General features: G+C 44.6%; 1 protein-coding gene across 2 annotated transcripts in view; it reads left to right on the top strand.

The window, feature by feature from the left end:
* Nucleotides 1-19,832, top strand: part of LOC124622276 (CDC42 small effector protein homolog) — a 177,443-nt gene that overhangs the window by 42,472 nt on the left and 115,139 nt on the right. The window lies entirely within an intron of this gene.

The raw sequence follows: 19,832 nt of genomic DNA, 5'->3' as shown, positions 1-19,832 counted from the left end.
TCCATTCGTCCCTCCATTCACGCCTGTCGCGACACCACTGGAGGCGGGCTGCACGATGTTGGGGCGTGAGCGGAAGACGGCCTAACGGTGTGCGGGACCGTAGCCCAGCTTCATGGAGACGGTTGCGAATGGTCCTCGCCGATACCCCAGGAGCAACAGTGTCCCTAATTTGCTGGGAAGTGGCGGTGCGGTCCCCTACGGCACTGCGTAGGATCCTACGGTCTTGGCGTGCATCCGTGCGTCGCTGCGGTCCGGTCCCAGGTCGACGGGCACGTGCACCTTCCGCCGACCACTGGCGACAACATCGATGTACTGTGGAGGCTTCACGCCCCACGTGTTGAGCAATTCGGCGGTACGTCCACCCGGCCTCCCGCATGCCCACTATACGCCCTCGCTCAAAGTCCGTCAACTGCACATACGGTTCACGTCCACGCTGTCGCGGCATGCTACCAGTGTTAAAGACTGCGTTGGAGCTCCGTATGCCACGGCAAACTGGCTGACACTGACGGCGGCGGTGCACAAATGCTGCGTAGCTAGCGCCATTCGACGGCCAACACCGCGGTTCCTGGTGTGTCCGCTGTGCCGTGCGTGTGATCATTGCTTGTACAGCCCTCTCGCAGTGTCCGGAGCAAGTATGGTGGGTCTGACACAGCGGTGTCAATGTGTTCTTTTTTCCATTTCCAGGAGTGTATGACTTATTATTGTGATATTATAAAAGAAAAACAAGCGAGAAAATGCGTGGTGGTATGCGCGTGTAAGTCGTTAGTATAAGACGACGTTAATAGTCGAACTCGTACAATGTAGAAGCACGGTTCAGTTGCACGTCCACGTCTATTGGTTCATGGTTTCCGCAGTGCCATGAATGTGAATGTGGAATATTTCTCAAAGTCAGACCCGATCGCTCACTGCCCTCTCCCCCTCTCCGTTGCGTGTTCCTTTTCCAGTTGAGGCATTTTGCAAAGACATCGGCGTTGACGAAACGTAGAATTCCATCGTTACTAAAACTCTAACTACTTGATGTCAGTCAGTGAAGAATGTAGTTGAACATTACAGTACTTCATTTACTTGCTAATTGGCCGGCCGGAGTGGCCTTGCGGTTCTAGGCGCTACAGTCTGGAACGGCGCGACTGCTAGGTCGCAGGTTCGAATCCTGCCTCGGGCATGGATGTGTGTGATGTCCTTAGGTTAGTTAGGTTTAAGTAGTTCTAAGTTCTATGGGACTGATGACCTCAGAAGTTGAGTCGCACAGTGCTCAGAGCCATTTGAACCATTTTTTACTTGCTAATCAATTTATTAACTGCATCTAGTGTTCCAGTAACAACCATAAACTGCTGTGCAACCCTCTGAGATTTGTACTACTTCTTGTTTATTGGATTTTTCCTGAGGTGCCCCAATGCTTTCATTTCCTTGGGCCATGTATCTGTCTAGTACTAAGAACGTGGTCCATTAAGTGATGTCCATTGGGTTCTGAACGGCTGAATGGTTTATCTTTGTATTTTGTAATTCCACATTTCGTAGCCCGTTGCTTTTTGAGTATGCTTCTGATTGCATTTTAATTTATCTTTGTAAGTTATCCCTTATATCCATGCAGTGTAGTGTAAATAGCAATGATTTTGTAAAATATTACAATATTTTAACATTAACACAGACCATCACTGTGGACCGAATAACGTTCTGCTTATCCGTTTTTTTTTTTCCTTCATTAAAACTCGTTCAAGAAGAAAATCGGTTCACAGATCTTATGTCGTAATTGATGGGTGTTTCCTATGCGACCGATCTTTACTGCTACCCACTCAAACACGTACTAGATTTATACTGAGGTGACAAACGTCGTGGGATACCTCCTAATCCGTGTCGGACCTCCATTTGCCTGGCATAGTGCAGCAACTGGACGTGACATGGACTTAACAAGTCGTTGGAAGTCTCATGCAGAAATATTGAGGCATACTGCCTCTATAGGCGTCCATGACGGCGATATTGTTCCGGGTGCCGGATTTTGTGCCGAACTGACCTCTCGATTATGTCCCATAAATGTTCGATGTTATTCATGTTGGGCTGCCTGGGTAGCTACCTCATTTGTTCAGAATCTTCTCCTAGCAAACCGAGAACAATTGTGGGCCGGTGACGTGGTGCCTTGTCATCCACAAAAATTTCATCGTTATTTGGGAACATGAAGCCCATGAATGTATGTCTGCAAATGATCTCAAAGAAGCCGAGCATAACCACATTTCCAGTCATTATTGGTTCTGCTGGACTACAGGACCCAGTCCATTCCATGTAAACACATCTCGCACCATTATGGAGCCACCACTGGATTGCACAGTGCCTTGTTGATAACTTGGGGTCCATGGCCTCGTCGAGTCTCTGCCATACTCGAACCCTACTATCAGCTCTTACCAACTGACGTCAAGACTTACGTGGCCAGGTCACGGTTTTCCCATCTAGGGTCCAACCGATATTTTCACGAGCTCAGGAGAGAAGCTGCGGGCGATGCCTTGCTGTTAGCAAAGGCACTTGGGTCGCGCGTCTGCTGCCACAGCCCATTAAGTCAAATTTCGTCGTACTGTCCTAACGGATAGGTTCGTCGTAGGTCTCACATTGATTTCTGCGGTTATTTCAGTCAGTATTGTTTGTCTTAGTACTGATAACTCCACGCAAACGCCGCAGCTCTCTGTCATTAAGTGAATGTGGTCGGCCACTGCGTTGCCCGTGATGAGTTAATGCCTGAAATTCGGTATTTCCAGCACACTTGTGACCGTGTAGATCTCGGAATATTGAATTCCGAAACCATTTCCGATATGTAATGTCCCATGCGTCTAGCAAAACTATCATTCCGCGTTCAAAGCCTGTTAATTCCCGTCGTATGACCATAATCACGTCAGAAACCGTTTTACATCAATCACCCGAGTACAAATGACAGTTCCGCCAAAGCACGTGCCTTTTATACCTTCCGTACGCGATATTGCCGCCATCTGTATGTGTGCATATCTGTATCCCGTGACCTTCGTCACCTCAGTGTCTCTCTCTAGCAGTGAGAGCGTAGTCCATTAAAACTGATGTCCACTTTGTCCTGAGGGGTTATGTGGTATCTCTTTGTGTTTGCGTTCCACATTTCCTAACCTGGTTCTTCTTTAGGACGCTTCTGTTTTCAATCTTTCTTTTGAGGAAACCATCCCTTGCTTCCTTATAGTGTAATACAAACAGCCATGGATTTTGAAAAATTGCATCATATTTCAGCCTTCACACATACATCCACATGGGCTAAAAACACCACGCTTAGCCATTTTTCACTAGAACGCATTCAAGAATAATATCATGAGCAGATATTTTGTCATAATTGATATGCGTGTTATTTGCAACTGGCCTTTCCGCTATGTGTTCACACATTCACTGAATTTCCTTTGGGGTCCTAATGCAGGCTATCGTGAGAAGATTTCCCAAAATTACTTCCGGTGGGTCGTGTAAAGAATCAATCCTGGTTTTCGAAATGCGGCTGTAGTTGTCGAATGTCCTCGTCTACAGCCGATATCTGCTATAATGTTAAACGCCCTACCAATTTCGATTGCGTGGTTCCTTTGCCTTTAAAAATTTTGACTAATCTACACAGAATGACTTTCGTGCTGAGGAGGAGGAGGAGGAGAAGAAGAAATGTTGGACCTTCTGTGTGTTTAATTGAAGAGAAACAGCCATAGTGCAGACTGAATCTGAAACTGGAACAGCTCTCCTGCGGAGGCCATTAGTGGAAAAGAACTGATAATCGAAAAACCGATGTTTGAGGCAAATTATGTTAAACACATTGTTAGCGAAAGACGATTTCCAGATGTTGTGCTGCATGTAAAGTTGCGCAGTTCAGTATTTCGTCCCTAGTTGTGTCCTATCAACAGTCTTTCTTTGCCTGAACTGCTTAACTTCCTCGTTTCTCTACCGTACGATGCTAAATTCTATACAAATAACTTCAGAAAAGTCTTCGTAACACTTAAATTTATATTGGATTTTTTTTTTCAAAAGTTCTTTTCTTGCTATTGCCGGCCTCCATTTCAAATTCTCTCCACTTCAGTCATCAGTTATTTTGCTGCCCAAACAGCAAACATGAACTACTAGATTTAGTGTCTCATCTTTATAAAGCAATTCATTCAGCATCGCGTAAATTAATTACACTACATTCCATTACTCTTGTTTCACTTCTGTTGATCATACAATCTCTCTTCAAGACAGTACCCATTCCATTCAACTGATTTTCTGCCTCCTGTAATCGCTGACAGAACTAAAATGTCATCAGAAAACTTCAGTGTCTGTTTCTTCTGCTTCAGCTTTAATTACTTTTCCAAATTGGTACTTGATCAATGTACAGACTGAATAAAATCGGAGATAGGCTACAACTGTCTCGCTCGCTGCTCAGTTACGACTTTCCTTTTATGTCCTTGCTCAACTGCAGTCTTGTTTCTGTGCAAGTTGTAAATAACCTTTAGCGCTCTGTTTTCTTCCTGCCAACTTCAAAATTTGAGTGTGTAGTCGAGTCAACATTGCGAAAGCTTTATCTAAATTTATAAAGGTTTGTCCCTCTCATGGAATGACGACCGTCAGTATTGCTTCACGTGTTCCCACATTTCTCCGGGGCCACATTTAATCTCCTCGGAGATGCTTTGCAAGTTTTTTCATTAGTCTGTAAATAACTCGTGCCAGTATTTTGCAACCGTGATTTATGAACGTGATGGTAGGATAATATTCACACACATCAGCACCTGCCTTCTTTGGAATTGGAATTATTACATTTACATAGTCATATATTATTTTGCTTGGCTCAGTATCTTCCACTCCAGATGGAATTATTTACTCATGTATTTCTTGTAGACAGCACATATATAAACAGTGGTACATTTCTTTTTGGATATGTTCCGCCTTGAGGAACACAATTTTTTTAACTTCTCCATCCATACATGTTTTGCTGAAGCTAGAGTAATCAGCAGACGCTATGAAGGCAGTGTCTGGTTGTGTTTCGTATATCGTAGGAGGACCACATGGTCCGTCTGAGTTCTAGTATCATTTCGGCTATTTTCGATGGCAGTTTTAAGATTGAGTATGTGGTTTTAGAGATTGTCGTCTGATGACAATTTCCTGACTTTCTAGACAGAGCTAGCAAGTTGGTAGGATTGATTGACAGGTAACTAGTGAGGAGACGACTGGGCAGATTGGGATGGAGAGCATACTTACCAGGATTCGTGCGTAGTTAGATTTGTGTAGAAAAGAAGTAAAAGTTGTTTATCCAAAGCAAAACCCATCCCAAAACAAATTTGTAAGCAAAAACTGACAGTCGTGTGCTTAATGTTGAAGATGAGTATTGGCACCTTTGCCTATTTGTAATCGGCATTGTGCATTAAAGTCCTGATGTTTTTGCAGCGGTGATGTAGTTTAGGTACGGCATTGCCGGTCGCCATCTTGTAAGCTGAGATACCAGGAACTGCGTCCGTGGACAGGTGTCTCGTAGTGTTCCGGCTGAGTTAACGGCGCGCCTGTGTTTGTTGAACGTGGCCGCGAATGCGCTGGCGTTGCCAGGCTGCCTGTTTGCTGTTGCTGGCGCTCCTGTTTATCGCCGGCCCTGCGCACACGCACTCCGTGTTGCAGACGGCCTGTTAACGCGTTCCCAGAAGGCCGGCGGTGTCTTTGAGGAGGCTCCGCACTGAGTAATACCCGCCGTCTGCACCAATGCGCAGCAAATGGCGCGCATCACAAACTAGCGCAAGAAGGGTGTAACGCATCCTGACACCCCACACGTATACTGACCAGTGGTCCCGCTTCCGATGTTTTTACATGTGTGGTAAAGCTACTTGCATTCTGAGAAAGACACTTCCTCTTGTTTCCAGTAGCTAGTTAGATACAGACTCGTAAACGAAGGCTGTTCACGCAGGTGAAGACACAACGTCGATCAGTTGTAGAATTCTGGAACACGTATTGTGTTTGAGTATAATGACTTTTCTGGAGACTAGAAATCTACTCTGTAGGAATCAGCGTGGGTTTCGAAAAAGACGGTCATGTGAAACCCAGCTTGCGCTATTCGTCCACGAGACTCAGAGGGCCATAGACACGGGTTCCCAGGTAGATGCCGTGTTTCTTGACTTCGGCAAGGCGTTCGATACAGTTCCCCACAGTCGTTTAATGAACAAAGTAAGAGCATATGGACTATCAGACCAATTGTGTGAGTGGATTGAGGAGTTCCTAGATAACAGAACGCAGCATGTCATTCTCAATGGAGAGAAGTGTTCCGAAGTAAGAGTGATTTCAGGTGTGCTGCAGGGGAGTGTCGTAGGACCGTTGCTGTTCACAATATACATAAAAGACCTTGTGGATGACATTGGAAGTTCACTGAGGCTTTTTGCAGATGATGCTGTGGTGTATCGAGAGGTTGTAACAATGGAAAATTCTACTGAAATGCAGGAGGATCTGCAGCGAATTGACGAATGGTGCAGGGAATGGCAATTGAATCTCAATGTAGACTAGTGTAATGTGCTGCGAATACATAGAAAGAAAGATCCCTTATCATTTAGCTACAACATAGCAGGTCAGCAACTGGAAGCAGTTAATTCCATAAATTATCTGGGAGTACGCATTAGGAGTGATTTAAAATGGAATGATCATACAAAGTTGATCGTCGGTAAAGCAGATGCCAGACTGAGATTCATTGGAAGAATCCTAAGGAAATGCAATCCGAAAACAAAGGAAGTAGGTTACAGTACGCTTGTTCGCCCGCTGCTTAAATACTGCTCAGCAGTGTGGGATCCGTACCAGATAGGGTTGATAGAAGAGATAGAGAAGATCCAACGGAGAGCAGCGCGCTTCGTTACAGGATCATTTAGTAATCGCGAAAGCGTTACGGAGATGATAAACTCCGGTGGAAGACTCTGCAGGAGAGACGCTCAGTAGCTCGGTACGGGCTTTTGTTGAAGTTTCGAGAACATACCTTCACCGAAGAGTCAAGCAGTATATTTCTCCCTCCTACATATATCTCGCGAAGAGACCATGAGGATAAAATCAGAGAGATTAGAGCCCACACAGAGGCATACCGACAATCCTTCTTTCCACGAACAATACGAGACTGGAATAGAAGGGAGAACCGATAGAGGTACTCAAGGTACCCTCCGCCACACACCGTCAGGTGGCTTGCGGAGTATGGATGTAGATGTAGAATGGGGAATGCATTGTTGCTGGTTCCAAGCTGCAGTTGCGCTACGCGCATACACGTGGTTTGCGCTTCAGGAAAGCTTATATTCTACGACTATAGCTTGCTATGTAGAATTTTCCGCTTACCACCACCATCAGCGACGCCAACTCGCAACAAATGGTGAAAGATTGACTATAAACTGTAGCCGGCCGCGGTGGACGAGCGGTCCTAGGCGCTTCAGTCCGGAACCGCGCGACCGCTATGGTCGCAGGTTCGAATCCTGCCTCGGGCATGGATGTGTGTGATGTTCTTAGGTTAGTTAGGATTAAGTAGTTCTAAGTTCTAGAGGACTGATGACCTCAGATGTTAAGTCCCATAGTGCTCAGAGCCATTTGAACAAAAATGTTTTTACTAGGAGTGAAGTCTCAGCTGCGAACAGTTGTGCCTGCTTTAAGGCGTAGGGTACTTCGTATCGATAAATTTTTTTTCCTGTTCCATTCGCGAATCGAGCAAAAGAAAAATAAGTACAAGCTTCGGTTCTCGTCCGGATCTCCCTCATTTTATTCTCTTGATCCGTACGCAAGATGTACGGTGATAGCAACAAAATTGCCGTAAGGTTTTCTTAGGATGCCATTTCTCTAAATTTACCTACCAGGGTTCCACGAGCACATTTTTCTTCCAAAGATTTCTATTCAAGTTTCCGAATTATCTCGTTCAGTTTCGTGTGGAATGTATTGAGATGTCACGATGCTAACAGGGCGTTTTATAATTTGTTTCGTGTCTGCGTACCTTTATGTGTACTTGGAAGTAGCCTCAAACGCCGGTGAAGCACTCTAGAATTGGTCGCACTAGCGTAGTTTACGCGATTTCCTTTGGAGGTTCTCTCTAACTTTCACAACGAATGTCTTCTGATCTTAGGTTTAGGCTCATGTCATCTCTCTTTGTAGTAAAATCAGCCGTAGGTTGCTTTGAATAGCGCAGTGCTGTACTAAACACGAACCTACTCGAGGTGGTTTGCCCTTGACTGTCAACTGACTTAACCACCCTGCCAGTATAGTGGGACCTACAGTTTAAGAGGGACTCTGCATTTTTGGATTTAACACATCCTGACCTGATGTGAAACAACTGATAATGGATACGGACGGGATATAAAATTGGGAAAGAAGAGGAGCTGCAAGAGGAAACGGGATACACAATGCTTTGTCAGCGCTTTCTCGTTGGTAGTGTTGAAACTTCAGAAAGATAAAAGATCGACTTTGTTGACGGTTGATTCACACCATTGTTTGGTATTAGAAGCCGTTGCGCATTAGACATGTGACGTCATGCACAAAGGGCCCCATGTTTATGTAACTATAATTCTCAGTGATGGTGAGTAGCTTCAAAAAATTTGCTTCCGTTTAAATATAATTTCGAAACGAATCCCAACCTCGAGATGTGTGAAGCGCGTACTTCAGAGTGATGGTAACCAATACAAAATCGAGAATATGGATGTTGTGCATGTGCAAATTGACACTTTAGCTGTATTCAGTATAACGGCAAATGAGGTGGAAATGAAAGTCCGTTTCGAATTACTTGATAGTTGACGTGGGTCACTTGGCTCTGCAATGTTGCCACATCGGCTAGCGCTCGGTTAAAGGCGACACGCAAACACGGCGGATCAGTTCACAAGTGGTGATGCTGTTCATGTAACGGGGAGCGGTGATGAAAGCTGCTACCATCAGGTATGGCGGGAAGGCGAAATGCTGTCAGCAGCTGATTTTTAGTGACAAATCATTGAACTGAGACAGACAACGCATTTTGTAGCCCTGAATCTACACTCGTGTCCTAAACGAACCACAACCGATTGGTTTGCAATGTATCCGAGGAAACGGCGGCCAGCAACCTTCAGTGGAACTATTGATCACGCTCTCTTTGCTAACGACGATTAAAGTTGACCTTTAAGAGCAAACTCGAGACAGAAAAAATTCAGTTTCAGCTCTAAAAGCTGAACGGGGAGCTAAGCGAGCTGACGTGACACCGACAGGCTACAGAAGCCGATACCAAATGAAAAAAAGAATGATGCGAAGAAAAACGCTGCAGATAGTCAGTATGATGATGAAAATGATGCGACAAAAGATTAAAATAAAAGAAATACGTTGAAAGCAATTAATTGAAAATAGTCATTTTGATAAAGATGTGAAAAAATCTTGCAACGTGATTCGAACTCTCAACCTTCTGCATCTCAAACTGTAGCTGTACCACTAAACTACTGAAGTTGCTCGCGTTGTTACATCCATAGAAGCAGTTGCAACGATCGTTTACTGCTTTAAAAAAAAATCGTTTAACCCCTTGTCGTATGTTTACTTACTGTAAATCGATCTCCGTGATAATTGAATATGTGAAGCCGAATCGCGTCTTGGGCGGAAGAATCCAGTAGTATTGGCTAGTTCAAAAATGGTTCAGATGGCTCTGAGCACCATGGGACTTAACTTCTGGGGTCATCAGTCCCCTAGAACTTAGAACTACTTAAACCGAACCAACCTGCGAACATCACACATATCCATGCCCGAGGCACGATTCGAACCTGCGACCGTAGCGGTTCCAGACTGTAGAGCCGCTCGGTTACCCCGGCTGGCTCTTGGCTAGCGGTGTGAACGAAACGTGCATTATTTCCTTGCCATCGTTTTTGGGTGTGTTTACCTTGTACGATGAAACGCGAAATAAAAGGGCCGGGCCCAGGATTGAGGATCCAGTCACAAGAAAAAAAGCCGGACAAGGAATTGGTAGTGAGCTGACCGTTTGTTGTGGCAATTTGGCAACAGCGAGCTGTTCAGGCGTGACGTTGAGCCTTCTGATCGAAGGAAGACACTTCCAACACATGAAACGTTAAATAGTTCTAATCATACTATAGACAGTGTCCGCAGCCGCAGCTCGTGGTCTTGTGGTAGCGTTCTCGCTTCCCACGCACGAGGTCCCTGTTAGATTCCCGACAGGGTCAGGGATTTTCCCTGCCTCGAGATGGCTGGGTGTTGTGTCGCCTTCATCACCACCATTCATCCCCATTACGGTCGGTGGCTCTTGGTGGAAGGCTAACAATCTTACCCGCGTCCATTGTTGTAAAGCAGTTGCATGATTTACGCGCCGAGGACTGCTGCAGGAGAGCGCCGCTCTCGCAAAAACGACGAGGAGCACGTTATGTACCGTGAGATGCAGCAGGTCGTGTCAGAGCGAGCAGCAACCGTGATGGACACAACGTCCGGCGCGCTTTGCGATGAGGAACACGTCCCGTGTGAGGACGACTTTGAGCGTGTCGCTCCGCACGACTCGCCGAGTAGCCAGCAGTTGACAAAAAGGCGGCACGGCAGCGCTTAGCTCCCCGTCGTCTGACATGCGACCGCGGGCTTGCGGCCGCGCGCGTTGAGCCGCCAAAACGGCGATCAGCCTCCGGCCGTCGCTTGGTTACGTAAGCAGCGGCAGAGTCAAGGTCGCGGCGCGGCGGGTCGAGATCGCGGGCCGGTCTGCCAGGCACCACCACACCAGCGCCACGCCGAGCCGGTCGGTGCGCGTGGGCGGGAGCCGCACTTTCTCCGCGCCGTTTGTTTACTGCGTGCCTTCCTCTGGCGACGCGCTGTCCCCAGCCACCGCCAACTAGAGCCGCTTCCGTCGACACCAGACTTCACAATGGCGTTGCGATGTATCGGCAATTTTGGCAACGTGTCCTATCACAGTTGGTGGGAATTCCGCGTACTAGGCGACACTGATACACCCAGGAACTGCAGTCTAAACGGCTAGTCTCGAATTCTGTCGCTAGCGTTCGTTGAGCACCTCCGTGAAGCTCTCGCGTAGACTAAATAACAGGTGTACCGGTATGAAATGAGCGTTTTTTGTGAAAATGAAACACTAATTTTTAATTGAAAAGTAAAAACATTTTATTCAAAGTACTGACCATATCTTTCTATACATTGTAACCACCTTTCGGGCAATTTGTGGACACCACGCCAATCAGACATCCAATTTTCGACTTCTTCGTAGGAATCTAATAAGTGTTCCTCAGCCAATGCGTGTCCCATTGTGTGTCTAGGCGCTACAGTCTGGAACCGAGCGACCGCTACGGTCGCAGGTTCGAATCCTGCCTCGGGCATGGATGTGTGTGATATCCTTAGGTCGTTGTTGTTGTTGTTGTGGTCTTCAGTCCTGAGACTGGTTTGATGCCGCTCTCCATGCTACCCTATCCTGTGCAAGCTTCATCTCCCAGTACTTACTGCAACCTACATACTTCTGAATCTGCTTAGTGTATTCATCTCTTGGTCTCCCTCTACGATTTTTACCCTCCACGCTGCCCTCCAATACTAAATTTATGATTCCTTGATGCCTCAGAACATGTCCTACCAACCGGTCCCCTCTTCTTGTCAAGTTGTGCCACAAACTCCTCTTCTCCCCAATTCTATTCAATACTTCATCATTAGTTATGTGATCTACCCATCTAATCTTCAGCATTCTTCTGTAGCACCATATTTCGAAAGCTTCTATTCTCTTCTTGTCCAAACGATTTATCGTCCATGTTTCACTTCCATACATGGCTACACTCCATACAAATACTTTCAGAAACGACTTCCTTGCCATTGCCAGTCTACATTTTATATCCTCTCTACTTCGACCATCATCAGTTAATTTGCTCCCCAAATACCAAAACTCCTTTACTACTTTAAGTGTCTCATTTCCTAATCTAATTCCCTCAGCATCACCTGACTTAATTCGACTACATTCCATTATCCTCGTTTTGCTTTCGTTGATGTTCATCTTATATCCTGCTTTCAAGACCCTGTCCATTCCGTTCAACTGATCTTCAAAGTCCTTTGCTGTCTCTGACAGAATTACAATGTCATCGGCGAACTTCAGAGTTTTTATTTCTTCTCCATGGATTTTAATACCTACTCCGAATATTTCTTTTGTTTCCTTTACTGCTTGCTCAATATACAGATTGGATAACATCTGGGAGAGGCTACAACCCTGTCTCACCCCTTCCCCAACCACTGCTTCCCTTTCACACCCCTCGACTCTTGTAACTGCCATCTGGTTTTTGTACAAATTGTAAATAGCGTTTCGCTCCCTGTATTTTACCCCTGCCACCTTTAGAATTTGAAAGAGACTACTCCAATCAACATTGTCAAAAGCTTTCTCTAAGTCTACAAATGCTAGAAACGTAGGTTTGCCTTTCTTCTAAAATAAGTCGTAAGGTCAGTATTGCCTCACGTGTTCCAGTATTTCTACGGAATCCAAACTGATCTTCCCCGAGGTCGGCTTCTACCAGTTTTTCCATTCGTAAAGAATTCGTGTTAGTATTTTGCATCTGTGACTTATTAAACTGATAGTCCGGTAATTTTCACATCTGTCAACACCTGCTTTCTTTGGGATTGGAATTATTGTATTCTTCTTGAAGTCTGAGGGTATTTCGCCTGTCTCATACATCTTGCTCACTAGATGGTAGAGTTTCCTCAGGACTGGGTCTCCCAAGGCCGTCAGTAGTTCTAATAGAATGTTGTCTATTCCCGGGGCCTTGTTTCGACTCAAGTCTTTCAGTGCTCTGTCACTCTCCACGCAGTATCGTATCTCCCATTTCATCTTCATCTACATCCTCTTCCATTTCCATAATATTGTCCTCAAGTACATTGCCACTCTATATATTCCTTTCACCTTTCTTCTTTCCCTTCTTTGCTTAGAACTGGGTTTTCATCTGAGCTCTTGATATTCTTAGGTTAGTTAGGTTTAATTAGTTTTTAAGTTCTAGGCGACTGATGACCTCAGAAGTCGCAGAGCCATTTTGATGAAAACAAATGGTAGTCGGAAGGGGCCAAGTCTGGTGAATACGGCGGGTGGGGTAGCAGCTCCCAGCCAAGTGTTTTGATTGTATCCTGAAGCAATTTTGCTTTGTGTGCAGGTGCAGTGTCGTGTAAAAATCTTTTGCCATGTCTTCTGGCCCATTCTGGTCTTTTTTCGATCAATGCATAGTTCAGATTGATCATTTGATGTCTGTAGCGTTTAGTATTCAGTTTCACCGGTTTTTAGAAGCTCATGATACACCACACCTTTCTGATCCTACCAAACAGAGCATTGTCTTCTTGCCGAATCGATCTGGTTTTGCAGTCGATGTTGATGGTTGTCCCGGATTAACCCATGATTTTTCTCGTTTAGGATTCTTAAAATCCATTTTTCATCGGCAGTAACAATTCGATGTAAAATTGATTTTCTTTCATGTCTTTGAAGCAAAATTTGACAAATGGTTTTTCGGTTTTCCATCTGTCTTTCATTCAGTTCATGTGGCACCCATTTTCCACACTTTTGGATCTTTGCCATAGCTTTCAGACGGTCAGAAATTGTTGTATGTGCAACATTTAGCATTGTTGCCATTTGCTTCTGACTCAGATTCATCTTCATCCAATATTGCTTGCAATTCGGCGTCTTCGAAGTTTTTTGGTGGTCTTCCACGTTCATTTCTTACATCAAAATCATTATTTCTGAACCGTTGAAACCATCGTTTGTTGAAACCATCTTTTGCATGTTGCTTCTGATAGTGCATGATCACCATATGCCTCGACAAGCATTCGATGCAACTCTGCAGCACTTTTTTTCAAATGAAAACAAAAAATTAATGCTTTCCGCAAATCATCACTTTCTGGCGCAAAATTCGACATTGTTAACACGATGAAAACATATGATGTTGTTTGTTCCATGACTTAAGATGTATACTAAATATATTTGACAAATGTCATACCAACCAAACAAAAAAATTAAGGCTCGTTCACAAAAAATGTTCCGTATCGACACATTTGTATCTTACCGCTCATTTCATACCGGTACACCTGGTAATCCCGTAACGATATCTGTTCTCGAAAAGGCGCAAAGGCTTCGTACACGGAAAATAATCACTATCCGCTGTCTTCGAAAAGACACTCGGATGGAACAGATAGCTAGGATGGTATTACACTGAGGTGACAAAAATAAAGTGACAGCATCATGCAGACGGCGGTTAAGTCGCTTACACAAGGTACAAAAGGGCATTACATTGGCGGATCTGTCATTGGTACTAAAGTTTTTCATCTGAAAAGGTGTACGACGTGGTTGTGGCCGCACGACGAGAATTAAGACTTCGAATGCGGAATTACACGCATGAAATCCCATTTCTGAAATCTTTAGGGAACTCAATATTCTGAGATCCACAGTGTCTAGAGTGTGCGGAGAGTACCGAATTTCATGCCTTACGTCTCAGGACGGACATTGCAGTGGGCGACCGCCTTTACTTAACGACTGAGAGAAGCGGGGGTTTGCGTATAGTTGTCAGTGCTACCAGACATGCAACAATGTGTGAAATAACTGCAGAAAGCAGTGTGGCACTTGACGAACGTATCAGGGCAGTGCGACCAAATTTGGCGATAATTGCTAATGGAAGCAGATGACCGAGCCGAATGCATATTGGTTGGACCCTAGACGAGTGGAAAACCATGGTCTGGTCAGATGTCCTGACTTCAGTTGGTAAGAGCTGATGATATGGTTAGATTATGGCGCAGAATCCACGAAGCCATGGAAGAAAGCTGCCAACAAGTGACTGAGGAAGCTCGTGGTGGCTCCGCAATGGTGCGGACAGTTTCACATAGAATGGACTGGATCCTTGATCCAACTGGTCGACTATCATTGACCGGAAATGGTTATGTTCGGCTACCTGGAGACCATTTTCAGCCATTCATGGACTTCGTGTTCCCAAACGACGTCATGTTACCGGCCCACAGATGTCCGTGGTTCTGGACAATTTGAGCGAATGATTTGGACACCCAGATCGCCCGACACGAATCGCATCGAACATACATGGGACATTAACGAGAGGTCAGTTCGTGCTCAAAACCTGGCATCGGGAACGCTATTGCAGTCATGGGCGACTATAGAGGCAACAGGCGCAGTATTTCTGCAGCCAACTTCCAACGGCTTGTGTTCATGTAACGTCGAGATGTTGCATTACGTCGGGCAAAAGCAGGTCCGACGCGATAATAGGAGATAACTCATGACTTCCGTCACCTCAGTGTAGCTTGTTGGTGGCTCTCTCAAAGTTTGCTTTCAAAAGTACCACCCGCTAGACTGCACGGTCGGGATCATAGTAACAGGAAGCGACGCTTACGTCGTAGCCACCCTGCCACTTCTCAGTAGCCCGCCACTGCCGAAACCCATTGCATTTTTTGGTGAATAGGAGGTTCAATTGATAGTTCTGCAAACTTGTAAACATACAGTAACAGGTCTTTCTGCCTATTTATGGTCAGTACGTCAAATGTTTGTTTAAAGCCATCTGCGAGGCACTTCACCAAGTGCAGATCCCTCGCAGGTCATCCTTCGTTTCGTTGCAGTTTTCTAGCGTTGCGACTTCTCTATACAATAGCGTCATCCGTGATTGACAATAAAGAGCACAGTTGTGCTACAGTTATCACTGTACTGTGGGATTCTGGAAGTTACATTGTGGATTTTCAGTGAACAATTATGGTTTGCTGTGAGAGCGCGAGTTCTTTAACCACTGCAAACAACCAATATAGTTAGGAATGAAGTTTCATACGTTTCCTACGAACAAAGAAACAAAACAACAATAAAAGCTTGTGAACTTGCTGATTAGCATTCAGTTGGTAACGCTTGTGTGTGCTCAATACATTTTGTGGATTCGAACTACGATAAGGATTTGAAAATTAAAAACTAAAACTAAAGTCCTCCCGCACAGGCCATGAAGGCCCAAAGGTACCGACTGGCCACCGTGTCATCCTCAGCCCAAAGACGTCACTGGATGCGGATTTGGAGGGGTATGTGGTCAGCACACCGCTCTCCCGGGGAACTATTGAATACTGTTCCAAAATGCCAAGTTGAAGCCCGGTGGTGTTCAAAGTGTTCTCTCCCATCCGATGTAAGGAGTAGTTAAGAGCTTAATAACCAGAGAAAAATTTTGTCACAAAAACAGTTACCGATTGAAAGCAGAAATTCTACAATTATATAAATAAACTACTGAAGGCACTAGTCTGCGTTTGTTCTCCAGCAGCGGAGAGTACATAGATTACCAGTAACCACTCCCCTTTCCTATTCACGGATTGTACACAAAACGAATAAAATTCGTTTCCGCCCGTAAAAGATTGTTTCATAATTTCATTATTTCAGAATTGTAGTTTGGAGGAAGTGTAAATATTTTTTGACGCCTATTTGAACGTGAGCGCTCAGACTTCGTGTTTCCGTGTTGCTCAACACCAACGTTGTAGCGTGGTCTACTGGAGTTGGTCGGGCATTACTTACACTCATTCAGGCTAACGAAATGGAAACGCAGCTCTGTCGTGCGACTCGGTAAGGATACAAGACGGATGAATGTTCAATAATTGGTCGAAGGAGGGTGCTGTAAGCGACTACATTCGTGAATAAAGTTTTAAGAATCTTTGGATTCTTCCTGTAAATCTTACCTGGGTATGCCTCTCGTCGCTCGATTCCTGTGGTAATTCCACACCAGTGCTTGTCACAGGTCGAACTACTATATTTTTACGGCTAAGGGCGTTGAATAGTGGTGGACAGTCACCAAAAAGTGAACGCTGTTTCCATCCTCTGCTACCGGTGGTTCCATTGTGCAAAAAGGTTCGCCCGCTGAAACTACGACGTCTAACATCGTATAAGGACAAAACCTCTGATGTTAGTGGTTTATATCACGAATATTCACAAGTGTTGCAAAAAAGATGAGCAATCATTTCAGTACTGTAAAGATAGTGTCCTTACCACTGAAATTCTGTGGTAGTTTTTAGGTCCCTCTATAAAGAACCTAATGTTCGCTTCATCATTATTCTTGAGACAGATGATGTCATATTTTTACCAATTCAGAAGTAATGCCGATCATATTTATCAAGGTATTAACCATTTCTAAATGGGTCATGGGGGAAACTCACATACATCATTGCAATTTGCCGAATCACGAACATTGTTCGTGTATAACGGGCAGTCAAATGAAACAGGCAAATAAAATAAAAGTAAAATGTTTATTTCAAAAGTAATCGTCGTAACTGTTAATGCATTTATCCCGCTGTGAGACAAGACGATCAAAGCTTTCATGGAAAAATGTTTGCGGTTCCCTGCGGATCCATCACTGTACATGGACGTGCAGCTATCCATCCGAGCAGGTCGATGGCTACGAATGTCGTTCTGTAGCGCTCCAGAAGTGCGAAAATCGCATGGGGAGAGATCTGCACTGTATGGATGATGTGTAATGGTTTCCCAGGGAAACTTCAGCAGCATAGGCGAAACAACTGGCACGCCAACTCCGGATAAATCATGACCATTTTCTTTGATTACAAGGGCCCGCTGCTAACTGACTTTCTGGAACATTGCTCCACAATTGACACTCAACGGTACGTAGTAGGGCTGTTAAAGTAATATCGATATTCTTTCCACCGGTACATAGGTATCGAAATGGCAATATCAGGGGCCGATATTTTATATTTTTTCGCAATTTCGATAAATATTTGAAGCTGTTCTTGTGATGTTTTACTAGAACATTATTTTACTTTCAGTATGTGAAGGAGTCTTACTACTTTTTGAGCTTTCATCACGTCCAGCCCTCTTTGACTGTGTGAAGCAAGTATAGGTTGCACAAAGTAGTAGTCACACTGCACTAGGAGGGGGGGGGGGGGGGGTGAATGGAATAACAACGTATCCTATGTGAAGATATAGCACACCAGTTGCGTTTAAAGAAACCGCAACTGCAGTGCTGTTTCTTCACATTGATGAACAAGAATCTAAATGACGAGGCTGGTTGGTCTTTGCGGTGGTGGGCGGTGACGTGTGAGGGGAAACGCTGACGTAAAGGTGCCCGGCGCTACAAACAAACTGTAACATCAAACTTCACCAAGCAATTTCGACACTACAACTGCTAGGTCGCTGGACTTTGCAGAAACAAAAGTCAACGTGAAGTGTTGCAGACAAATCTGATGTGACGAGGCCGAACGACACACACATGGGACCTCTTTTATTGTGCCACTTACCTGCAGTTACCATTGTTATCAAAGTGGTTATCTCAAAGTTTGAACGTGTATCGTTTCCCTTCCAATTCGTGCTCTAAAAGGGGATAAGCAGACAGCTAGCTTGTTGATGTAAAGAATATCTAGTAATAAATCAGTACATAAATATACAGCTCTAAAACTGGCAATAAATTTACAATGTGCAGCCGATATTTTTATAGGTTGGTACGTAGATATTATTTCCGTCGATTTTTCGATAAACTCCTCAGTATATAGACGGCCGATAATATATTTTTTTAAAATATAGGTACATCATATTCCCGATACTTTTTAAAATACCGATAGTCTTAGTACGTAGGCAATTCGCAAACATGGAAGCACGCGATATAGACCAAACGCCAAGGAATGTTGACGTGCGGCATCCTTCTGTTGCAGGATAATGCCCGCCCACATAATGCCAAGGTTCTTTATACCAAACTGCGGAAGTTTAGCTGAGAAGCTGTTACAATACCTCCATACAGTCGCGATCTCTCCCCTTGCGAGTTGGATATTTTTTGTTTCCTGACAAGGGAACCTCCCCATCGCACCCCCCTCAGATTTAGTTTTAAGTTGGCACAGTGGATAGGCCTTGAAAAACTGAACACAGATCAATTGAGAAAACAGGAAGAAGTTGGGTGGAACTGAGAAAAAATAAGCAAAATATACAAACTGAGTAGTTCATGGGAAGATAGGTAACATCAAGGACGCTGGGACAGCAGGAGCTCCGTGGTCTCGTGGTAACGTGAACAGCTGCGGAACGGAAGGTCCTTGGTTCAAATCTTCAATCGAGTGAAAATTTTAGTTTTTTATTTCCAGTTTATGTGACACTCTTATGTTTTCATCACTTTTTTGGGAGTAATTATCACATCCACAAGAAAACCTAAATCGGGCAAGGTAGAAGAGTCTTTTTACCCATTCGCCAAGTGTACAAGTTAGGTCGGTCGACAACATATTCCTGTCATGTGAAGCACATGCCGTCACCAGTGTCGTATAGAATATATCAGATGTGTTTTCCTGTGGAAGAATCGGTTGACCTATGACCTTGCGTTCAAATGTTTTCCGTTCCCATTGGAGAGGCACGTCCTTTCGTCTACTAATCGCACGGTTTTGCGATGCGGTCGCAAAACACAGACACTAAACTTATTACAATGAACAGAGACGTCAATGGACAGATAATAACTATGCAAAAATAAAGTAAAATTTTCACTTGTCGGAAGACTTGAACCTAGGACCTCTGACCTCTTCATTTGCAGCTGCTCACGCTACCACGAGACCACGGCGCTCCTGAACCCACGAACTCCGTAATGTTGCATATGTGACCCATGGACTACTCAGTTTGTATATTTTGCTTATTTTTTCACAGTTCCACACAACTTCTTCTTGTTTTCTCAATTGATCTGTGTTCGGTTTATCAAGGCCTATCCACTGTGCCAAGTTATAACTAAATCTGAGGGGGGTGCGATGGGGAGGTTCCCTTGTGAGGAACGTCATTGGTCTTGGATTTGCTCCGGACGAAGAGGTGCAAGCCTCGGTACAATCATGGTTCCAAAGGTAATCTAAAACCGTTTTCAATGAAGGCATTTGTCCGTCTTGTCTCTGAGTGGAATAAAGGTATTTACATTTATGGCAACTACATTAGAAAT

The sequence above is a fragment of the Schistocerca americana genome, chromosome 1 (genome assembly GCF_021461395.2).
Source record: "Schistocerca americana isolate TAMUIC-IGC-003095 chromosome 1, iqSchAmer2.1, whole genome shotgun sequence".
Taxonomy (NCBI): domain Eukaryota; kingdom Metazoa; phylum Arthropoda; class Insecta; order Orthoptera; family Acrididae; genus Schistocerca; species Schistocerca americana.
The sequence above is the reverse complement of the archived record's forward strand: the minus strand, read 5'-3'. Positions and strand labels throughout refer to the sequence as shown.